The sequence below is a fragment of the Mustelus asterias genome, unplaced genomic scaffold (genome assembly GCF_964213995.1).
Source record: "Mustelus asterias unplaced genomic scaffold, sMusAst1.hap1.1 HAP1_SCAFFOLD_699, whole genome shotgun sequence".
Lineage (NCBI taxonomy): Eukaryota > Metazoa > Chordata > Chondrichthyes > Carcharhiniformes > Triakidae > Mustelus > Mustelus asterias.
In genome coordinates this window covers 178,041-202,244 of record NW_027590648.1, presented here as the reverse complement: position 1 = coordinate 202,244, position 24,204 = coordinate 178,041, and the positions used below count along the sequence as shown (strand labels likewise).

Below are 24,204 nucleotides of genomic sequence, written 5' to 3'. Positions count from 1 at the left end.
TCCTGTCCGACCGGCCCAGGACTTCGCTCTTGTCCGACCGGCCCAGGACTTCGGTCCGGTCCGACTGGCCCGGGACTTCAGTAGGGTCCAACCGACCCGGGACTTCGGTCCTGTCCGACCGGCGCGGCATTTCGGTCCGGTCCGACCGGCCCGGGACTTCGCTCTGGTTCGACCAGACCGGGACTTCGGTCCGGTCCGACCGACCCGGGACTTCGGACCAGTCCGATCGGCCCGGGACTTCGGTCCGGTCCGACCGACCCGGGACTTCGGTCCGGTCCGACCGACGCGGGACTTCGGTCCTGTCCGACCGACCCAGGACTTCGGTCTGGTCCGACCGGCCCGGGACTTCAGTCCGGTCCGACCGGACCGGGATTTCGGTCCGGTCCGACCGGCCCGGGACTTCGCTCCTGTCCGACCGGCCCGAGACTTCGCTCCGGTCCGACCGGCCCGGGACTTCGCTCCGGTCCGACCGGCCCGGGACTTCGCTCCGTTCCGACCGGCCCAGGAATTCGCTCCGTTCCGACCGGCCCGGGACTTCGCTCAGGTCTGACCGGCCCGGGATTTTGCTCCGTTCCGACCGGCCCGGGACTTCGCTCAGGTCTGACCGGCCCGGGATTTTGCTCCGTTCCGACCAGCCCGGGACCTCGCTCCGGTCTGACCGGTCCGCGACATCGCTCACGGTCTGACCGGCCCGGGACGTCGCTCCGGTCCGACTGGCCCGGGACTTCGGTCTGGTCCGACCGGCCCGGGACTTCGGTCCGGTCTGAGCGGCCCCGGACTTCGTTCTGGTCCAACCAGCCCGGGATTTCGCTCAGGTCCGACCGGCCCGGGACATCGCTCCAGTCCAACCGGACCGGGACATCGCTCCGGTCCGACCGGCCCGGGACTTCAGTCCGGTCCGACCGGCCCGGGATTTCGCTCCGGTCCGACCGGCCCAGGACTTCGCTCCGGTCCGACCGGCCCTGGACTTCGCTCCGGTCCGACCGGCCCGGCACTTCGCTCCGATGCGACTGGCGCGGGACTTTGGTCCGGTCCGACTGGCCCGGGACTTCGGTCCGGTCCAACCGGACCGGGACATCGCTCCGGTCAGACCGGCCCGGGACTTCGCTCCAGTCCAACCGGACCGGGACATCGCTCCGGTCAGACCGGCCCGGGACTTCCCTCCGGTCAGACCGACCCGGGACTTCGCTCCGGTCCGACCGGCCCGGCACTTTGCTCCGATGCGACTGGCGCGGGACTTTGGTCCGGTCCGACTGGCCCGGGACTTCGGTCCGGTCCAACCGGACGGGGACATCGCTCCGGTCAGACCGGCCCGGGACTTCGCTCCAGTCCAACCGGACCGGGACATCGCTCCGGTCAGACCGGCCCGGGACTTCCCTCCGGTCAGACCGGCCCGGGACTTTGCTCCGGCCCGACCGGCCCGGGACTTTGCTCCGGTCCGACCGGCCCGGTACTTTGCTCCGGTCCGACCGGCCCGGGACTTCGCTCCGGTCCGACTGGCCCGGGACTTCGCTCCGGTCCGACCGGCCCGGGACTTCGCTCCGGTCCGACCGGCCCAGGACTTCGCTCCGGTCCGACCGGCCCAGCACTTCGCTCCGATGCGACTGGCGCGGGACTTTGGTCCGGTCCGACTGGCCCGGGACTTCGGTCCGGTCCAACCGGTCCGGGACTTCACTCCGGTCCGAGCGGCCAGGGACTTCAGTCCGGTCCGACCGGCCCAGGACTTCAGTCCGGTCCGACCGGCCAGGGACTTTGGTCCGGTCCAACCGGACAGGGACATCGCTCCGGTCAGACCGGCCCGGGACTTCGCTCCAGTCCAACCGGACCGGGACATCGCTCCGGTCAGACCGGCCCGGGACTTCCCTCCGGTCAGACCGGCCTGGGACTTTGCTCCGGTCCGACCGTCCGGGACTTTGCTCCGGTCCGACCGGCCCGGGACTTCGCTCCGGTCCGACTGGCCCGGGACTTCGCTCCGGTCCGACCGGCCCGGGACTTCGCTCCGGTCCGACCGGCCCGGGACTTCGCTCCGGTCCGACCGGCCCAGGACTTCGCTCCGGTCCGACCGGCCCAGCACTTCGCTCCGATGCGACTGGCGCGGGACTTTGGTCCGGTCCGACTGTTCCGGGACTTCGGTCCGGTCCAACCGGTCCGGGACTTCACTCCGGTCCGAGCGGCCAGGGACTTCAGTCCGGTCCGACCGGCCCGGGACTTCAGTCCGGTCCGACCGGCCAAGGACTTTGGTCCGGTCCGACCAGCCCGGGACTTCGGTCCGGTCCGAGCGGCCCAGGACATTGTTCCGGTCCGCCCAGGCCGGGACATCGGTCTTGTCCGACCGGCCCGGGACTTTGCTCTTGTCCGACCGGCCCAGGACTTCGGTCCGGTCCGACCGGCCCGGGACTTCGGTCCGGTCCGACCGGCCGCGGACTTCGGTCCGGTCCGACTGGCCCTGGACTTCAGTAGGGTCCAAGCGACCCGGGACTTCGGTCCTGTCCGACCGGCGCGGGATTTCGGTCCGGTCCGACCGGCCCGGGACTTCGGTCTGGTTCGACCAGCCCGGGACTTCGGTCCGTTCCGACCGACCCGGGACTTTGGCCCGGTCCGATCGGCCCGGGACTTCAGTCCGGTCCGACCGGCCCGGGATTTCGGTCCGGTCCGACCGGCCCGGGACTTCGCTCCTGTCCGACCGGCCCGAGACTTCGCTCCGGTCCGACCGGCCCGGGTCTTCGCTCCGGTCCGACCGGCCCGGGACTTCGCTCCGGTCCGACCGGCCCGGGACTTCGCTCCGTTCCGACCGGCCCAGGAATTCGCTCCGTTCCGACCGGCCCGGGATTTCGCTCAGGTCTGACCGGCCCGGGATTTTGCTCCGTTCCGACCAGCCCGGGACCTCGCTCCGGTCTGACCGGTCCGCAACGTCGCTCACGGTCTGACCGGCCCGGGACGTCGCTCCGGTCCGACTGGCCCGGGACTTCGGTCTGGTCCGACCGGCCCGGGACTTCGGTCCGGTCTGACCGGCCCCGGACTTCGTTCTGGTCCAACCAGCCCGGGATTTCGCTCAGGTCCGACCGTCCCGGGACTTCGCTCCAGTCCAACCGGACCGGGACATCGCTCCGGTCCGACCGGCCCGGGACTTCAGTCCGGTCCGACCGGCACGGGATTTCGCTCCGGTCCGACCGGCCCGGGACTTCGCTCCGGTCCGACCGGCCCGGGACTTTGCTCCAGTCCAACCGGACCGGGACATCGCTCCGGTCAGACCGGCCCGGGACTTCCCTCCGGTCAGACCGGCCCGGGACTTCGCTCCGGTCCGACCGGCCCGGCACTTCGCTCCGATGCGACTGGCACGGGACTTTGGTCCGGTCCGACTGGCCCGGGACTTCGGTCCGGTCCAACCGGACGGGGACATCGCTCCGGTCAGACCGGCCCGGGACTTCGCTCCAGTCCAACCGGACCGGGACATCGCTCCGGTCAGACCGGCCCGGGACTTCCCTCCGGTCAGACCGGCCCGGGACTTTGCTCCGGTCCGACCGCCCCGGGACTTTGCTCCGGTCTGACCGGCCCGGTACTTTGCTCCGGTCCGACCGGCCCGGGACTTCGCTCCGGTCCGACCGGCCCGGGACTTCGCTCCGGTCCGACCGGCCCGGGACTTCGCTCCGGTCCGACCGGCCCAGGACTTCGCTCCGGTCCGACCGGCCCAGCACTTCGCTCCGATGCGACTGGCGCGGGACTTTGGTCCGGTCCGACCGGCCCGGGATTTCGGTCCGGTCCGACCGGCCCGGGACTTCGCTCCGGTCCGACCGGCCCGGGACTTCAGTCCGGTCCGACCAGCCCGGGACTTCGGTCCGGTCCAACCGGTCCGGGACTTCACTCCGGTCCGACCGGCCAGGGACTTTGGTCCGGTCCGACCGGCCCCGGAATTCGGTCCGGTCCGACCAGCCCGGGACTTCGGTCCGGTACGAACGGCCCTGGTCTTCGGTCCGGTCCGACCGGGCCAGGACATTGGTCTGGTCCGCCCGGGCCGGGACTTCGGTCTTGTCCGACCGGCCCGGGACTTCGGTCTTGTCCGACCGCCCCGGGACTTCGGTCCGGTCGGACTGGCCCAGGACGTCAGTAGGGTCCAACCGACCCGGGACTTCGGTCCTGTCCGACTGGCCCGGGACTTCGGTCTGGTTCGACCGCCCGGGACTTCGGTCCGGTCCGACCGACCCGGGACTTCGGCCCGGTCCGACCGGCCTGGGACTTCGGTCTGGTCCGACCGGCCGGGACTTCGGTCCTGTCCGACCGACCCGGGACTTCGGCCCGGTCCGACGGGCCCGGGACTTCGCTCCGGTCCGACCGGCCCGGGACTTCGCTCCGGTCCGACCGGCCCGGGACTTCGCTCCGGTCCGACCGGCCCAGCACTTCGCTCCGATGCGACTGGCGCGGGACTTTGGTCCGGTCCGACTGTTCCGGGACTTCGGTCCGGTCCAACCGGTCCGGGACTTCAGTCCGGTCCGAGCGGCCAGGGACTTCAGTCCGGTCCGACCGGCCTGGGACTTCAGTCCGGTCCGACCGGCCCGGGACTTCGGTCCGGTCCGACCGGCCCAGGACATTGTTCCGCTCCGCCCAGGCCGGGACTTCGGTCTTGTCCGACCGGCCCGGGACTTCGGTCTTGTCCGACCGGCCCGGGACTTCGCTCTTGTCCGACCGGCCCAGGACTTCGGTCCGGTCCGACTGGCCCGGGACTTCAGTAGGGTCCAACCGACCCGGGACTTCGGTCCTGTCCGACCGGCGCGGGATTTCGGTCCGGCCGACCGGCCCGGGACTTCGGTCTGGTTCGACCGGCCCGGGACTTCGGTCCGGTCCGACCGACGCGGGACTTCGGTCCTGTCCGACCGACCCGGGACTTCGGTCCGGTCCAACCGGCCCGGGACTTAAGTCCGGTCCGACCGGCCCGGGATTCTGGTCCGGTCCGACCGGCCCGGGACTTCGCTCCGGTCCGACCGGCCCGGGACTTCAGTCCGGTCCGACCGGCACGGGATTTCGCTCCGGTCCGACCGGCCCGGGACTTCGCTCCGGTGCGACCGGCCCGGGACTTCGCTCCAGTCCAACCGGACCGGGACATCGCTCCGGTCAGACCGGCCCGGGACTTCCCTCCGGTCAGACCGGCCCGGGACTTCGCTCCGGTCCGACCGGCCCGGCACTTCGCTCCGATGCGACTGGCGCGGGACTTTGGTCCGGACCGACTGGCCCGGGGCTTCGCTCCAGTCCAACCGGACCGGGACATCGCTCCGGTCAGACCGGCCCGGGACTTCCCTCCGGTCAGACCGGCCCGGGACTTTGCTCCGGTCCGACCGCCCCGGGACTTTGCTCCGGTCTGACCGGCCCGGTACTTTGCTCCGGTCCGACCGGCCCGGGACTTCGCTCCGGTCCGACCGGCCCGGGACTTCGCTCCGGTCCGACCGGCCCGGGACTTCGCTCCGGTCCGACCGGCCCGGGACTTCGCTCCGGTCCGACCGGCCCAGCACTTCGCTCCGATGCGACTGGCGCGGGACTTTGGTCCGGTCCGACCGGCCCGGGATTTCGGTCCGGTCCGACCGGCCCGGGACTTCGCTCCGGTCCGACCGGCCCGGGACTTCAGTCCGGTCCGACCAGCCCGGGACTTCGGTCCGGTCCAACCGGTCCGGGACTTCACTCCGGTCCGACCGGCCAGGGACTTTGGTCCGGTCCGACCGGCCCCGGAATTCGGTCCGGTCCGACCAGCCCGGGACTTCGGTCCGGTACGAACGGCCCTGGTCTTCGGTCCGGTCCGACCGGGCCAGGACATTGGTCCGGTCCGCCCGGGCCGGGACTTCGGTCTTGTCCGACCGGCCCGGGACTTCGGTCTTGTCCGACCGCCCCGGGACTTCGGTCCGGTCGGACTGGCCCAGGACTTCAGTAGGGTCCAACCGACCCGGGACTTCGGTCCTGTCCGACTGGCCCGGGACTTCGGTCTGGTTCGACCGCCCGGGACTTCGGTCCGGTCCGACTGACCCGGGATTTCGGTCCGGTCCGACCGGCCCGGGACTTCGCTCCGGTCCGACCGGCCCGGGACTTCAGTCCGGTCCGACCAGCCCGGGACTTCGGTCCGGTCCAACCGGTCCGGGACTTCACTCCGGTCCGACCGGCCAGGGACTTTGGTCCGGTCCGACCGGCCCCGGAATTCGGTCCGGTCCGACCAGCCCGGGACTTCGGTCCGGTACGAACGGCCCTGGTCTTCGGTCCGGTCCGACCGGGCCAGGACATTGGTCCGGTCCGCCCGGGCCGGGACTTCGGTCTTGTCCGACCGGCCCGGGACTTCGGTCTTGTCCGACCGCCCCGGGACTTCGGTCCGGTCGGACTGGCCCAGGACGTCAGTAGGGTCCAACCGACCCGGGACTTCGGTCCTGTCCGACTGGCCCGGGACTTCGGTCTGGTTCGACCGCCCGGGACTTCGGTCCGGTCCGACCGACCCGGGACTTCGGCCCGGTCCGACCGGCCTGGGACTTCGGTCTGGTCCGACCGGCCGGGACTTCGGTCCTGTCCGACCGACCCGGGACTTCGGCCCGGTCCGACGGGCCCGGGACTTCGCTCCGGTCCGACCGGCCCGGGACTTCGCTCCGGTCCGACCGGCCCGGGACTTCGCTCCGGTCCGACCGGCCCAGCACTTCGCTCCGATGCGACTGGCGCGGGACTTTGGTCCGGTCCGACTGTTCCGGGACTTCGGTCCGGTCCAACCGGTCCGGGACTTCAGTCCGGTCCGAGCGGCCAGGGACTTCAGTCCGGTCCGACCGGCCCGGGACTTCAGTCCGGTCCGACCGGCCAGGGACTTTGGTCCGGTCCGACCAGCCCGGGACTTCGGTCCGGTCCGACCGGCCCAGGACATTGTTCCGCTCCGCCCAGGCCGGGACTTCGGTCTTGTCCGACCGGCCCGGGACTTCGCTCTTGTCCGACCGGCCCAGGACTTCGGTCCGGTCCGACTGGCCCGGGACTTCAGTAGGGTCCAACCGACCCGGGACTTCGGTCCTGTCCGACCGGCGCGGGATTTCGGTCCGGTCCGACCGGCCCGGGACTTCGGTCTGGTTCGACCGGCCCGGGACTTCGGTCCGGTCCGACCGACGCGGGACTTCGGTCCTGTCCGACCGACCCGGGACTTCGGTCCGGTCCAACCGGCCCGGGACTTAAGTCCGGTCCGACCGGCCCGGGATTCCGGTCCGGTCCGACCGGCCCGGGACTTCGCTCCGGTCCGACCGGCCCGGGACTTCAGTCCGGTCCGACCGGCACGGGATTTCGCTCCGGTCCGACCGGCCCGGGACTTCGCTCCGGTGCGACCGGCCCGGGACTTCGCTCCAGTCCAACCGGACCGGGACATCGCTCCGGTCAGACCGGCCCGGGACTTCCCTCCGGTCAGACCGGCCCGGGACTTCGCTCCGGTCCGACCGGCCCGGCACTTCGCTCCGATGCGACTGGCGCGGGACTTTGGTCCGGTCCGACTGGCCCGGGGCTTCGCTCCAGTCCAACCGGACCGGGACATCGCTCCGGTCAGACCGGCCCGGGACTTCCCTCCGGTCAGACCGGCCCGGGACTTTGCTCCGGTCCGACCGCCCCGGGACTTTGCTCCGGTCTGACCGGCCCGGTACTTTGCTCCGGTCCGACCGGCCCGGGACTTCGCTCCAGTCCGACCGGCCCGGGACTTCGCTCCGGTCCGACCGGCCCGGGACTTCAGTCCGGTCCGACCAGCCCGGGACTTCGGTCCGGTCCAACCGGTCCGGGACTTCACTCCGGTCCGACCGGCCAGGGACTTTGGTCCGGTCCGACCGGCCCCGGAATTCGGTCCGGTCCGACCAGCCCGGGACTTCGGTCCGGTACGAACGGCCCTGGTCTTCGGTCTGGTCCGACCGGGCCAGGACATTGGTCCGGTCCGCCCGGGCCGGGACTTCGGTCTTGTCCGACCGGCCCGGGACTTCGGTCTTGTCCGACCGCCCCGGGACTTCGGTCCGGTCGGACTGGCCCAGGACTTCAGTAGGGTCCAACCGACCCGGGACTTCGGTCCTGTCCGACTGGCCCGGGACTTCGGTCTGGTTCGACCGCCCGGGACTTCGGTCCGGTCCGACCGACCCGGGACTTCGGCCCGGTCCGACCGGCCTGGGACTTCGGTCTGGTCCGACCGGCCGGGACTTCGGTCCTGTCCGACCGACCCGGGACTTCGGCCCGGTCCGACGGGCCCGGGACTTCGCTCCGGTCCAACCGGCCCGGGACTTCGCTCCGGTCCGACCGGCCCGGGACTTCGCTCCGGTCCGACCGGCCCAGCACTTCGCTCCGATGCGACTGGCGCGGGACTTTGGTCCGGTCCGACTGTTCCGGGACTTCGGTCCGGTCCAACCGGTCCGGGACTTCAGTCCGGTCCGAGCGGCCAGGGACTTCAGTCCGGTCCGACCGGCCCGGGACTTCAGTCCGGTCCGACCGGCCAGGGACTTTGGTCCGGTCCGACCAGCCCGGGACTTCGGTCCGGTCCGACCGGCCCAGGACATTGTTCCGGTCCGCCCAGGCCGGGACTTCGTTCTTGTCCGACCGGCCCGGGACTTCGCTCTTGTCCGACCGGCCCAGGACTTCGGTCCGGTCCGACTGGCCCGGGACTTCAGTAGGGTCCAACCGACCCGGGACTTCGGTCCTGTCCGACCAGCGCGGGATTTCGGTCCGGTCCGACCGGCCCGGGACTTCGGTCTGGTTCGACCGGCCCGGGACTTCGGTCCGGTCCGACCGACGCGGGACTTCGGTCCTGTCCGACCGACCCGGGACTTCGGTCCGGTCCAACCGGCCCGGGACTTAAGTCCGGTCCGACCGGCCCGGGATTTCGGTCCGGTCCGACCGGCCCGGGACTTCGCTCCGGTCCGACCAGCCCGGGACTTCAGTCCGGTCCGACCAGCCCGGGACTTCGGTCCGGTCCAACCGGTCCGGGACTTCACTCCGGTCCGACCGGCCAGGGACTTTGGTCCGGTCCGACCGGCCCCGGAATTCGGTCCGGTCCGACCGGCCCAGGACATTGGTCCAGTCCGCCCGGGCCGGGACATCGGTCTTGTCCGACCGGCCCGGGACTTCGGTCCGGTCGGACTGGCCCAGGACATCAGTAGGGTCCAACCGACCCGGGACTTCGGTCCTGTCCGACTGGCCCGGGACTTCGGACTGGTTCGACCGCCCGGGACTTCGGTCCGGTCCGACCGACCCGGGACTTCGGCCCGGTCCGACCGGCCTGGCACTTCGGTCTGGTCCGACCGGCCCAGGACATTGTTCCGGTCCGCCCAGGCCGGGACTTCGGTCTTGTCCGACCGGCCCGGGACTTCGCTCTTGTCCGACCGGCCCAGGACTTCGGTCCGGTCCGACTGGCCGGGACTTCAGTAGGGTCCAACCGACCCGGGACTTCGGTCCTGTCCGACCGGCGCGGGATTTCGGTCCGGTCCGACCGGCCCGGGACTTCGGTCTGGTTCGACCAGACCGGGACTTCGGTCCGGTCCGACCGACCCGGGACTTCGGCCCGGTCCGATCGGCCCGGGACTTCGGTCCGGTTCGACCGACCCGGGACTTCGGTCCGGTCCGACCGACGCGGGACTTCGGTCCTGTCCGACCGACCCGGGACTTCGGTCTGGTCCGACCGACCCGGGACTTCGGCCCGGTCCGACCGGCCTGGGACTTCGGTCTGGTCCGACCGGCCCGGGAGTTCGGTCCGGTCCGACCGGCCCGGGATTTCGGTCCTGTCCGACCGGCCCGGGACTTTGCTCCGGTCCGACCGGCCCGGGACTTTGCTCTGGTCCGACCGGCCCGGGACTTTGCTCCGGTCCGACCGGCCCGGGACTTCGCTCCGGTCCAACCGTTCCGGGACTTCACTCCGGTCCGAGCGGCCAGTGACTTCAGTCCGGTCCGACCGGCCCGGGACTTCAGTCCGGTCCGACCGGCCAGGGACTTTGGTCCGGTCCGATCAGCCCGGGACTTCGGTCTTGTCCGACCGGCCCGGTACTTTGTTCTTGTCCGACCGGCCCAGGACTTCGGCCCGGTCCGACCGGCCCAGGACTTCGGTCCGGTCCAACCAGCCCCGGAATTAGGTCCGGTCCGACCAGACCGGGACTTCAGTCCAGTCCGACTAGCCCGGGACTTCGCTCCGGTCCGACCGGCCCGGGACTTCGCTCCGGTCCGACCGGCCCAGCACTTCGCTCCGATGCGACTGGTGCGGGACTTCAGTCCGGTCCAACCGGTCCGGGACTTCACTCTGGTCCGACCGGCCCGGGACTTCAGTCCGGGCCGACCGGCCAGGGACTTTGGTCCGGTCCGACCGGCCCAGGACTTCAGTCCGGTCCGAACAGTCCACGATTTTGGTCCGGTCCGACCAGCCCGGGACGTCAGTCCGGTACGAACGGCCCTGGACTTCGGTCTGGTCCGACTGGCCCAGGACATTGGTCCGGTCCGCCCGGACCGGGATTTCGTTCTTGTCCGACCGGCCCGGGACTTCGGTCTTGTCCGACCGGCCCGGGACTTCAGTCTGGACCAACCTGCCCGGCACTTCGGTCCAGGCTGACCGGCCCTGCACTTCAGTCTGGACTGACCGGACCGGCACAGGACGTCCGACCGGCCCGGGACGTCACTCCGGTCCGACCGGACCATGACGTCGCTCCGGTCAGCCCAGCCGGGGACGTCGCTCCGGTCCGACCGGCCCAGGATGTCGCTCCGGTCCGACCGGTCCGCGACGTCCCTCCGGTCCGACCGGCCCGGGATGTCACTCCGGTCCGACCGGTCCGCGACGTCGCTCACAGTCTGACCGGCCCGGGACGTCGCCCCAGTCCGACCGGATCGGGACTTCGGTCCGGTCCGACCGGCCCATGACTTCGGACTGGTCTGACCGGCCCGGGACTTTCGTCCGGTCCGACCGGCCCGGGACTTTGGTCTGGTCCGACCGGCTCCGGACTTCGGTCCGGTCCGACCGGCCCGGGACGTCACTCCAGTCCCACCAGCCCGGGACTTCGGTCCGGTCCGACCGGCCCGGGACGTCTCTCCAGTCCCACCAGCCCGGGACTTCGGTCCGGTCTGACCGGCCCGGGACTTCGCTCCGGTCCGACCGGCCCAGCACTTCGCTCCGATGTGACTGCCGCGGGACTTTGGTCCGGTCCGACTGGCCCGGGACTTCGGTCCGGTCCAACCGGTCCGGGACTTCACTCCGGTCCGAGCGGCCAGGGACTTCAGTCCGGTCCGACCGGCCCGGGACTTCAGTCCGGTCCGACCGGCCAGGGACTTTGGTCCGGTCCGACCAGCCCGGGACTTCGGTCCGGTCCGACCGGCCCAGGACATTGTTCCGGTCCGCCCAGGCCGGGACTTCGGTCTTGTCCGACCGGCCCGGGACTTCGCTCTTGTCCGACCGGCCCAGGACTTCGGTCCGGTCCGACTGGCCCGGGACTTCAGTAGGGTCCAACCGACCCGGGACTTCGGTCCTGTCCGACCGGCGCGGGATTTTGGTCCGGTCCGACCGGCCCGGGACTTCGGTCTGGTTCGACCAGCCCGGGACTTCGGTCCGGTCCGACCGACCCGGGACTTCGGCCCGGTCCGATCGGCCCGGGACTTCGGTCCGGTCCGACCGACCCGGGACTTCGGTCCGGTCCGACCGACGTGGGACTTCGGTCCTGTCCGACCGACCCGGGACTTCGGTCTGGTCCGACCGGCCCGGGACTTCAATCCGGTCCGACCGGCCCGGTATTTCGGTCCGGTCCGACCGGCCCGGGACTTCGCTCCTGTCCGACCGGCCCGAGACTTCGCTCTGGTCCGACTGGCCCGGGTCTTCGCTCCGGTCCGACCGGCCCGGGTCTTTGCTCCGGTCCGACCGGCCTGGGACTTCGCTCCGGTCCGACCGGCCCGGGACTTCGCTCCGTTCCGACCGGCCCAGGAATCCGCTCCGTTCCGACCGGCCCGGGACTTCGCTCAGGTCTGACCGGCCCGGGATTTTGCTCCGTTCCGACCAGCCCGGGACCTCGCTCCGGTCTGACCGGTCCGCGACGTCGCTCACGGTCTGACCGGCCCGGGACGTCGCTCCGGTCCGACTGGCCCGGAACTTCGGTCTGGTCCGACCGGCCCGGGACTTCGTTCCAGTCCGACCGGCCCGTGACTTCGGTCCGGTCTGACCGGCCCCGGACTTCGTTCCGGTCCAACCAGCCCGGGATTTCGCTCAGGTCCGACCGGCCCGGGACTTCGCTCCAGTCCAACCGGACCGGGACATCGCTCCGGTCCGACCGGCCCGGGACTTCAGTCCGGTCCGACCGGCCCGGGATTTCGCTCCGGTCCGACCGGCCCGGGACTTCGCTCCGGTCCGACCGGCCCTGGACTTCGCTCCGGTCTGACCAGCCCGGGACTTTGCTCCGGTCCGACCGGCCCGGCACTTCGCTCCGATGCGACTGGCGCGGGACTTTGGTCCGGTCCGACTGGCCCGGGACTTCGGTCCGGTCCAACCGGACAGGGACATCGCTCCGGTCAGACCGGCCTGGGACTTCGCTCCAGTCCAACCGGACCGGGACATCGCTCCGGTCAGACCGGCCCGGGACTTCCCTCCGGTCAGACCGGCCCGGGACTTCGCTCCGGTCCGACCGGCCCGGCACTTCGCTCCGATGCGACAGGCGCGGGACTTTGGTCCGGTCCGACTGGCCCGGGACTTCGGTCCGGTCCAACCGGACGGGGACATCGCTCCGGTCAGACCGGCCCGGGACTTCGCTCCAGTCCAACCGGAACGGGACATCGCTCCGGTCAGACCGGCCCGGGACTTCCCTCCGGTCAGACCGGCCCGGGTCTTTGCTCCGGTCCGACCGGCCCGGGACTTCGCTCCGGTCCGCCCGGCCCGGGACATCACTCCGGTCCGAGCGGCCAGGGACTTCAGTCCGGTCCGACCGGCCCGGGACTTCAGTCCGGTCCGACCGGCCAGGGACTTTGGTCCGGTCCGACCAGCCCGGGACTTCGGTCCGGTCCGACCGGCCCAGGACATTGTTCCGGTCCGCCCAGGCCGGGACTTCAGTCTTGTCCGACCGGCCCGGGACCTCGCTCTTGTCCGACCGGCCCAGGGCTTCGGTCCGGTCCGACTGGCCCGGGACTTCAGTAGGGTCCAACCGACCCGGGACTTCGGTCCTGTCCGACCGGCGCGGGATTTCGGTCCGGTCCGACCGGCCCGGGACTTCGGTCTGGTTCGACCAGCCCGGGACTTCGGTCCGGTCCGACCGACCCGGGACTTCGGCCCGGTCCGATCGGCCCGGGACTTCGGTCCGGTCCGACAGTCCCGGGACTTCGGTCCGGTCCGACCGACGCGGGACTTCGGTCCTGTCCGACCGACCCGGGACTTCGGTCCGGTCCAACCGGCCCGGGACTTCAGTCCGGTCCGACCGGCCCGGGATTTCGGTCCGGTCCGACCGGCCCGGGACTTCGCTCCGGTCCGACCGGCCCGGGACTTCAGTCCGGTCCGACCAGCCCGGGACTTCGGTCCGGTCCAACCGGTCCGGGACTTCACTCCGGTCCGAGCGGCCAGGGACTTCAGTCCGGTCCGACCGGCCCCGGAATTCGGTCCGGTCCGACCAGCCCGGGACTTCGGTCCGGTACGAACGGCCCTGGACTTCGGTCCGGTCCGACCGGCCCAGGACATTGGTCCGGTCCGCCCGGGCCGGGACTTCGGTCTTGTCCGACCGGCCCGGGACTTCGGTCTTGTCCGACCGGCCCGGGACTTCGGTCCGGTCGGACTGGCCCAGGACTTCAGTAGGGTCCAACCGACCCGGGACTTCGGTCCTGTCCGACTGGCCCGGGACTTCGGTCTGGTTCGACCGCCCGGGACTTCGGTCCTGTCCGACCGACCCGGGACTTCGGCCCGGACCGACCGGCCTGGGACTTCGGCCCGGTCCGACCGGCCTGGGACTTCGGTCTGGTCCGACCGGCCCGGGAGTTCGGTCCGGTCCGACCGGCCCGGGATTTCGGTCCGGTCCGACCGGCCCGGGACTTTGCTCCGGTCCGACCGGCCCGGGACTTTGCTCCGGTCCGACCGGCCCGGGACTTCGCTCCGGTCCAACCGGTCCGGGACTTCACTCCGGTCCGAGCGGCCAGTGACTTCAGTCCGGTCCGACCGGCCCGGGACTTCAGTCCGGTCCGACCGGCCAGGGACTTTGGTCCGGTCCGACCGGCCCAGGACATTGTTCCGGTCCGCCCAGGCCGGGACTTCGGTCTTGTCCGACCGGCCCGGTACTTCGTTCTTGTCCGACCGGCCCAGGACTTCGGTCCTGTCCGACCGGCCCGGGACTTCAGTAGGGTCCAACCTACCCGGGACTTCGGTCCTGTCCGACCGGCGCGGGATTTCGGTCCGGTCCGACCGGCCCGGGACTTCGGTCTGGTTCGACCGGCCCGGGACTTCGGTCCGGTCAGACCGACCCGGGACTTCGGCCTGGTCCGACTGACCCGGGACTTCGGTCCGGTCCAACCGACCCGGGACTTCGGTCCGGTCCGACCGACCCGGGACTTCGGTCCGGTCCGACCGGCCCGGGATTTCGGTCCGGTCCAACCGGCCCGGGACTTCGCTCCGGTCCGACCGGCCCGGGACTTCTGTCCGGTCCGACCAGCCCGGGACTTCGGTCCGGTCCAACCGGTCCGGGACTTCACTCCGGTCCGACCGGCCAGGGACTTCGGTCCGGTCAGACCGGCCCCGGAATTCAGTCTGGTCCGACCAGACCGGGACTTCGGTCCGGTCCGACTAGCCCGGGACTTCGCTCCGGTCCGACCGGCCCGGGACTTCGCTCCGGTCCGACCGGCCCAGGACTTCGCTCCGATGCGACTGGCGCGGGACTTCGGTCCGGTCCAACCGGTCCGGGACTTCACTCCGGTCCGAACAGCCCACGATTTCGGTCCGGTCCGACCAGCCCGGGACGTCAGTCCGGTACGAACGGCCCTGGACTTCGGTCCAGTCCGACCGGCCCAGGACATTGGTCCGGTCCGCCCGGACCGGGATTTCGTTCTTGTCCGACCGGCCCGGGACTTCGGTCTTGTCCGACCGGCCCGGGACTTCAGTCTGGACCAACCTGCCCGGCACTTCGGTCCAGGCTGACCGGCCCTGCACTTCAGTCTTGACTGACCGGACCGGCACAGGACGTCCGACCGGCCCGGGACGTCACTCCGGTCCGACCGGACCATGACGTTCGCTCCGGTCAGCCCAGCCGGGGACGTCGCTCCGGTCCGACCGGCCCAGAATGTCGCTCCGGCCCGACCGGTCCGCGACGTCCCTCCGGTCCGACCGGCCCGGGATGTCACTCCGGTCCGACCGGTCCGCGACGTCGCTCACAGTCTGACCGGCCCGGGACGTCACCCCAGTCTGACCGGATCGGGACTTCGGTCCGGTCCGACCGGCCCATGACTTCGGACTGGTCGGACCGGCCCGGGACTTTCGTCCGGTCCGACCGGCCCGGGACTTTGGTCTGGTCCGACCGGCTCCGGACTTCGGTCCGGTCCGACCGGCCCGGGACGTCACTCCAGTCCCACCAGCCCGGGACTTCGGTCCGGTCCGACCGGCCCGGGACGTCTTTCCAGTCCCACCAGCCCGGGACTTCGGTCCGGTCTGACCGGCACGGGACTTCGCTCCGGTCCGACCGGCCCGGCACTTAGCTCCGGTCCGACTGGCCCGGGACTTCGGTCCGGTCCAACCGGTCCGGGACTTCACTCCGGTCCGAGCGGCCAGGGACTTCAGTCCGGTCCGACCGGCCCGGGACTTCAGTCCGGTCCGACCGGCCAGGGACTTTGGTCCGGTCCGACCAGCCCGGGACTTCGGTCCGGTCCGACCGGCCCAGGACATTGTTCCGGTCCGCCCAGGCCGGGACTTCGGTCTTGTCCGACCGGCCCGGGACTTCGCTCTTGTCCGACCGGCCCAGGACTTCGGTCCGGTCCGCCTGGCCCGGGACTTCAGGAGGGTCCAACCGACCCGGGACTTCGGTCCTGTCCGACCGGCGCGGGATTTCAGTCCGGTCCGACCGGCCCGGGACTTCGGTCTGGTTCGACCGGCCCGGGACTTCGGTCCGGTCCGACCGACCCGGGACTTCGGCCCGGTCCGACTGGCCCGGGACTTCGGTCCGGTCCGACCGACCCGGGACTTCGGTCCGGTCCGACCGACGCGGGACTTCGGTCCTGTCCGACCGACCCGGGACTTCGGTCCTGTCCGACCGGCCCGGGACTTCAGTCCGGTCCGACCGGCCCGGGATTTCGGACCGGTCCGACCGGCCCGGGACTTCAGTCCGGTCCGACCGGCCCGGGACTTCAGTGCGGTCCGACCAGCCCGGGACTTCAGTCCGGTCCAACCGGTCAGGGACTTCACTCCGGTCCGACCGGCCAGGGACTTCGGTCCGGTCCGACCTGCCCCGGAATTCGGTCCGGTCCGACCAGCCCGGGACTTTGGTCCGGTCTGACCGGCCCGGGACTTTGCTCTGGTCTGACAGGCCAGGGACTTCGCTCCGGTCCGACCGGCCCGGGTCTTTGCTCCGGTCCGACCGGCCCGGGACTTCGCTCCGGTCCGACCGGCCCGGGACTTCGCTCCGTTCCGTCCGGCCCAGGAATTCGCTCCGTTCCGACCAGCCCGGGACTTCGCTCAGGTCTGACCGGCCCGGGATTTTGCTCCGTTCCGACCAGCCCGGGACCTCGCTCCGGTCTGACCGGTCCGCGACGTCGCTCACGGTCTGACCGGCCCGGGACGTCGCTCCGGTCCGACTGGCCCGGGACTTCGGTCTGGTCTGACCGGCCCGGGACTTCGTTCCAGTCCGACCGGCCCGTGACTTCGGTCCGGTCTGACCGGCCCCGGACTTCGTTCCGGTCCAACCAGCCCGGGATTTCGCTCAGGTCCGACCGGCCCGGGACTTCGCTCCAGTCCAACCGGACCGGGACATCGCTCCGGTCCGACCGGCCCGGGACTTCAGTCCGGTCCGACCGGCCCGGGAATTCGCTCCGGTCCGACCGGCCTGGGACTTCGCTCCGGTCCGACCGGCCCGGGACTTCGCTCCGGTCCGACCGGCCCGGGACTTCGCTCCGGTCCGACCGGCCCGGCACTTCGCTCCGATGCGACTGGCGCGGGACTTTGGTCCGGTCCGACTGGCCCGGGACATCTGTCCGGTCCAACCGGACCGGGACATCGCTCCAGTCAGACCGGCCCGGGACTTCGCTCCAGTCCAACCGGACCGGGACATCGCTCCGGTCAGACCGGCCCGGGACTTCCCTCCGGTCAGACCGGCCCGGGACTTTGCTCCGGTCCGACCGGCCCGGGACTTTGCTCCGGTCCAGCCGGCCCGGGACTTCGCTCCGGTCCGACCGGCCCGGGACTTCGCTCCGGTCCGACCGGCCCGGGACTTCGCTCCGGTCCGACCGGCCCGGGACTTCGCTCCGGTCCGACCGGCCCAGCACTTCGCTCCGATGCGACTGGCGCGGGACTTTGGTCCGGTCCGACTGGCCCGGGACTTCGGTCCGGTCCAACCGGTCCGGGACTTCACTCCGGTCCGAGCGGCCAGGGACTTCAGTCCGGTCCAACCGGCCCAGGACTTCAGTCCGGTCCGACCGGCCAGGGACTTTGGTCCGGTCCAACCGGACGGGGACATCGCTCCGGTCAGACCGGCCCGGGACTTCGCTCCAGTCCAACCGGCCCGGGACATCGCTCCTGTCAGACCGGCCCGGGACTTCCCTCCGGTCAGACCGGCCCGGGACTTTGCTCCGGTCCGACCGGCCCGGGACTTTGCTCCGGTCCGACCGGCCCGGGACTTCGCTCCGGTCCGACCGGCCCGGGACTTCGCTCCGGTCCGACCGGCCCGGGACTTCGCTCCGGTCCGACCGGCCCGGGACTTCGCTCCGGTCCGACCGGCCCGGGACTTCGCTCCGGTCCGACCGGCCCAGCACTTCGCTCCGATGCGACTGGCGCGGGACTTTGGTCCGGTCCGCCTGGCCCGGGACTTCGGTCCGGTCCAACCGGTCCGGGACTTCACTCCGGTCCGAGCGGCCAGGGACTTCAGTCCGGTCCGACCGGCCCGGGACTTCAGTCCGGTCCGACCGGCCAGGGACTTTGGTCCGGTCCGACCAGGCCGGGACTTTGGTCCGGTCCGACCGGCCCAGGACATTGTTCCGGTCCGCCCAGGCCGGGACTTCGGTCTTGTCCGACCGGCCCGGGACTTCGCTCTTGTCCGACCGGCCCAGGACTTCGGTATGGTCCGATTGGCCCGGGACTTCAGTAGCGTCCAACCGACCCGGGACTTCGGTCCTGTCCGACCGGCGTGGGATTTCGGTCAGGTCCGACCGGCCCGGGACTTTGGACTGGTTCAACCAGCCCGGGACTTCGGTCCGGTCCGACCGACCCGGTACTTCGGCCCGATCCGATCGGCCCGGGACTTCGGCCCGGTCCGATCGGCCCGGGACTTCGGTCCGGTCCGACCGACCCGGGAATTCGGTCCGGTCCGACCGGCGCGGGACTTTGGTCCTGTCCGACCGACCCGGGACTTCGGTCCGGTCCAACCGGCCCGGGACTTCAGTCCGGTCCGACCGGCCCGGGATTTCGGTCCGGTCCGACCGGCCCGGGACTTCGCTCCGGTCCGACCGGCCCGGGACTTCAGTCCGGTCCGACCAGCCCGGGACTTTGGTCCGGTCCAACCGGTCCGGGACTTCACTCCGGTCCGACCGGCCAGGGACTTCGGTCCGGTCCGACCGGCCCCGGAATTCGGTCCGGTCCGACCAGCCCGGGACTTCGGTCCGGTACGAACGGCCCTGGACTTCGGTCCCGTCCGCCCGGGCCGTGACTTCGGTCTTGTCTGACCGGCCCAGGACTTCAGTCGGGTCCAACCGACCCGGGACTTCGGTCCTGTCCGACTGGCCCGGGACTTCGGTCTGGTTCGACCGCCCGGGACTTCGGTCCTGTCCGACCGACCCGGGACTTCGGCCCGGTCCGACCGGCCTGGGACTTCGGTCTGGTCCGACCGGCCCGGGAGTTCGGTCCGGTCCGACCGGCCCAGGATTTCGGTCCGGTCCGACCGGCCCGGGACTTTGCTCCGGTCCGACCGGCCCGGGACTTTGCTCCGGTCCGACCGGCCCGGGACTTCGCTCCGGTCCAACCGGTCCGGGACTTCACTCCGGTCCGAGCGGCCAGTGACTTCAGTCCGGTCCGACCGGCCCGGGACTTCAGTCCGGTCCGACCGGCCTGGGACTTTGGTCCGGTCCGACCAGCCCGGGACTTCGGTCCGGTCCGACCGGCCCAGGACATTGTTCCGGTCCGCCCAGGCCGGGACTTCGGTCCTGTCCGACCGGCCCGGGATTTCGGTCCGGTCCGACCGGCCCGGGACTTCGGTCTGGTTCGACCGGCCCGGGACTTTGGTCCGGTCCGACCGACCCGGGACTTCGGCCCGGTCCGACTGGCCCGGGACTTCGGTCCGGTCCAACCGACCCAGGACTTCGGTCCGGTCCGACCGACCCGGGACTTCGGTCCGGTCCGACCGGCCCGGGATTTCGGTCCGGTCCGACCGGCCCGGGACTTCGCTCCGGTCCGACCGGCCCACGACTTCAGTCCGGTCCGACCAGCCCGGGACTTCGGTCCGGTCCAACCGGTCCGGGACTTCACTCCGGTCCGACCGGCCAGGGACTTCGGTCCGGTCCGACCGGCCCCGGAATTCGGTCCGGTCCGACCAGACCGGGACTTCGGTCCGGTCCGACTAGCCCGGGACTTCGCTCCGGTCCGACCGGCCCGGGACTTCGCTCCGGTCCAACCGGTCCGGGACTTCACTCCGGTCCGAGCGGCCAGTGACTTCAGTCCGGTCCGACCGGCCCGGGACTTCAGTCCGGTCCGACCGGCCTGGGACTTTGGTCCGGTCCGACCAGCCCGGGACTTCGGTCCGGTCCGACCGGCCCAGGACATTGTTCCGGTCCGCCCAGGCCGGGACTTCGGTCCTGTCCGACCGGCCCGGGATTTCGGTCCGGTCCGACCGGCCCGGGACTTCGGTCTGGTTCGACCGGCCCGGGACTTTGGTCCGGTCCGACCGACCCGGGACTTCGGCCCGGTCCGACTGGCCCGGGACTTCAGTCCGGTCCAACCGACCCGGGACTTCGGTCCGGTCCGACCGACCCGGGACTTCGGTCCGGTCCGACCGGCCCGGGATTTCGGTCCGGTCCGACCGGCCCGGGACTTCGCTCCGGTCCGACCGGCCCGCAACTTCAGTCCGGTCCGACCAGCCCGGGACTTCGGTCCGGTCCAACCGGTCCGGGACTTCACTCCGGTCCGACCGGCCAGGGACTTCGGTCCGGTCCGACCGGCCCCGGAATTCGGTCCGGTCCGACCAGACCGGGACTTCGCTCCGGTCCGACTAGCCCGGGACTTCGCTCCGGTCCGACCGGCCCGGGACTTCGCTCCGGTCCGACCGGCCCAGGGCGTCGCTCCGATGCGACTGGCGCGGGACTTCGGTCCGGTCCAACCGGTCCGGGACTTCACTCCGGTCCGACCGGCCCGGGACTTCAGTCCGGGCCGACCGGCCAGGGACTTCGGTCCGGTCCGACCGGCCCAGGACTTCAGTCCGGTCCGAACAGCCCACGATTTCGGTCCGGTCCGACCAGCCCGGGACGTCAGTCCGGTACGAACGGCCCTGGACTTCGGTCCGGTCCGACCGGCCCAGGACATTGGTCCTGTCCGCCCGGACCGGGATTTCGTTCTTGTCTGACCGGCCCGGGACTTCGGTCTTGTCCGACCGGCCCGGGACTTCAGTCTGGACCAACCTGCCCGGCACTTCGGTCCAGGCTGACCGGCCCTGCACTTCAGTCTGGACTGACCGGACCGGCACAGGACGTCCGACCGGCCCGGGATGTCACTCCGGTCCGACCGGACCATGACGTCGCTCCGGTCAGCCCAGCCGGGGACGTCGCTCCGGTCCGACCGGCCCAGGATGTCGCTCCGGTCCGACCGGTCCGCGACGTCCCTCCGGTCCGACCGGCCCGGGATGTCACTCCGGTCCGACCGGTCCGCGACGTCGCTCACAGTCTGACCGGCCCGGGACGTCGCCCCAGTCCGACCGGATCGGGACTTCGGTCCGGTCTGACCGGCCCATGACTTCGGACTGGTCTGACCGGCCCGGGACTTTCGTCCGCTCCGACCGGCCCGGGACTTTGGTCTGGTCCGACCGGCTCCGGACTTCGGTCCGGTCCGACCGGCCCGGGACGTCAGTCCAGTCCCACCAGCCCGGGACTTTGGTCCAGTCCGACCGGTCCGGGACGTCTCTCCAGTCCCACCAGCCCGGGACTTCGGTCCGGTCTGACCGGCCCGGGACTTCGCTCCGGTCCGACCGGCCCGGCACTTCGCTCCGATGCGACTGGCGCGGGACTTTGGTCCGGTCCGACTGGCCCGGGACTTCGGTCCGGTCCAACTGGTCCGGGACTTCACTCCGGTCCGAGCGGCCAGGGACTTCAGTCCGGTCCGACTGGCCCGGGACTTCAGTCCGGTCCGACCGGCCAGGGACTTTGGTCCGGTCCGACCAGCCCGGGACTTCGGTCCGGTCCGACCGGCCCAGGACATTGTTCCGGTCCGCCCAAGCCGGGACTTCGGTCTTGTCCGACCGGCCCGGGACTTCGCTCTTGTCCGACCGGCCCAGGACTTCGGTCCGGTCCGACTGGGCCGGGACTTCAGGAGGGTCCAACCGACCCGGGACTTCGGTCCTGTCCGACCGGCGTGGGATTTCAGTCCGGTCCGACCGGCCCGGAACTTCGGTCTGGTTCGACCGGCCCGGGACTTCGGTCCGGTCCGACCGGCCCAGGACATTGGTCCGGTCCGCCCGGACCGGGACTTCGTTCTTGTCCAACCGGCCCGGGACTTCGGTCTTGTCCGACCAGCCCGGGTCTTCAGTCTGGACCAACCTGCCCGGCACTTCGGTCCAGGCTGACCGGCCCTGCACTTCAGTCTGGACTGACCGGACCGGCACAGGACGTCCGACCGGCCCGGGACGTCACTCCGGTCCGACCGGACCATGACGTCGCTCCGGTCAGCCCAGCCAGGGACGTCGCTCCGGTCCGACCGGCCCAGGATGCCGCTCCGGTCCGACCGGTCCGCGACGTCCCACCGGTCCGACCGGCCCGGGATGTCACTCCGGTCCGACCGGTCCGCGACGTCGCTCACAGTCTGACCGGCCCGGGACGTCGCCCCAGTCCGACCGGATCGGGACTTCGGTCCGGTCCGACCGGCCCATGACTTCGGACTGGTCTGACCGGCCCGGGACTTTCGTCCGCTCCGACCGGCCCGGGACTGTGGTCTGGTCCGACCGGCTCCGGACTTCGGTCCGGTCCGACCGGCCCGGGACGTCACTCCAGTCCCACCAGCCCGGGACTTCGGTCCGGTCCGACCGGCCCGGGACGTCTCTCCAGTCCCACCAGCCCGGGACTTCGGTCCGGTCTGACCGGCCCGGGACTTCGCTCCGGTCCGGCCGGCCCGGCACTTCGCTCCGATGCGACTGGCGCGGGACTTTGGTCCGGTCCGACTGGCCCGGGACTTCGGTCCGGTCCAACCGGTCCGGGACTTCACTCCGGTCCGAGCGGCCAGGGACTTCAGTCCGGTCCGACTGGCCCGGGATTTCAGTCCGGTCCGACCGGCCAGGGACTTTGGTCCGGTCCGACCAGCCCGGGACTTCGGTCCGGTCCGACCGGCCCAGGACATTGTTCCGGTCCGCCCAGGCCAGGACTTCATAGATAGAATAGAATTTCATAGAAACCCTACAGTGCAGAAGGAGGCCATTCGGCCCATCGAGTCTGCACCGACCACAATCCCACCCCCCACATATTTTACCCGCTAATCCCTCTAACCTACGCATCCCAGGACTCTAAGGGACAATTTTTAACCTGGCCAATCAACCTAACCCGCACATCTTTGGACTGTGGGAGGAAACCGGAGCACCCGGAGGAAACCCACGCAGACACGAGGAGAATGTGCAAACTCCACACAGACAGTGACCCGAGCCGGGAATCGAACCCGGGATCCTGGAGCTGTGAAGCAGCAGTGCTAACCACTGTGCTACCGTGCCGGCCAGGGACTTCGGTCCGGTCCGACCGGCCCAGGACTGCAGTCCGGTCCGAACAGCCCACGATTTCGGTCTGGTCCGACCAGCCCGGGACTTCAGTCCGGTACGAACGGCCCTGGACTTCGGTCCGGTCCGACCGGCCCAGGACATTGGTCCGGTCCGCCCGGACCGGGACTTCATTCTTGTCCGACCGGCCCGGGACTTCGGTCTTGTCCGACCGGCCCGGGTCTTCAGTCTGGACCAACCTGCCCGGCACTTCGGTCCAGGCTGACCAGCCCTGCACTTCAGTCTGGACTGACCGGACCGGCACGGGACGTCCGACCGGCCCGGGACGTCACTCCGGTCCGACCGGACCATGACGTCGCTCCGGTCAGCCCAGCCGGGGACGTCGCTCCGGTCCGACCGGCCCAGGATGTCGCTCCGGTCGGACCGGTCCGCGACGTCCCTCCGGTCCGACCGGCCCGGGATGTCACTCCGGTCCGACCGGTCCGCGACGTCGCTCACAGTCTGACCGGCCCGGGACGTCGCCCCAGTCCGACCGGATCGGGACTTCGGTCCGGTCCGACCGGCCCATGACTTCGGACTGGTCTGACCGGCCCGGGACTTTCGTCCGGTCCGACCGGCCCGGGACTTTGGTCTGGTCCGACCGGCTCCGGACTTCGGTCCGGTCCGACCGGCCCGGGACTTTGGTCTGGTCCGACCGGCTCCGGACTTCGGTCCGGTCTGACTGGCCCGGGACTTTGCGCTGGTCTGACTGGCCAGGGACTTTGCTCCAGTCCGACCGACCGGGGATTTCTCTCCAGTCCGAACGGCTCGGGACTTCGGTCCTGTCCGACCGGCCCGAGACTTCGCTCTGATCCGACTGGCCCGGGTCTTCGCTCCGGTCCGACCGGCCCGGGTCTTCGCTCCGGTCCGACAGGCCCGGGACTTCGCTCCGGTCCGACCGGACCGGGATTGTGCTCCGTTCCGACCAGGCTGGGACCTCGCTCCGGTCTGACCGGTCCGCGACGTCGCTCACGGTCTGACCGGCCCGGGACGTCGCTCCGGTCGGACTGGCCCAGGACTTCAGTAGGGTCCAACCGACCCGGGACTTCGGTCCTGTCCGACTGGCCCGGGACTTCGGTCTGGTTCGACCGCCCGGGACTTAGGTCCGGTCCGA

The 24,204-nt window shown here is 71.4% G+C and overlaps 1 pseudogene; it reads right to left on the bottom strand.

Moving 5' to 3' along the window:
- LOC144487286 (uncharacterized) overlaps nucleotides 1–24,204 on the bottom strand; it is a 122,208-nt pseudogene that overhangs the window by 5,656 nt on the left and 92,348 nt on the right.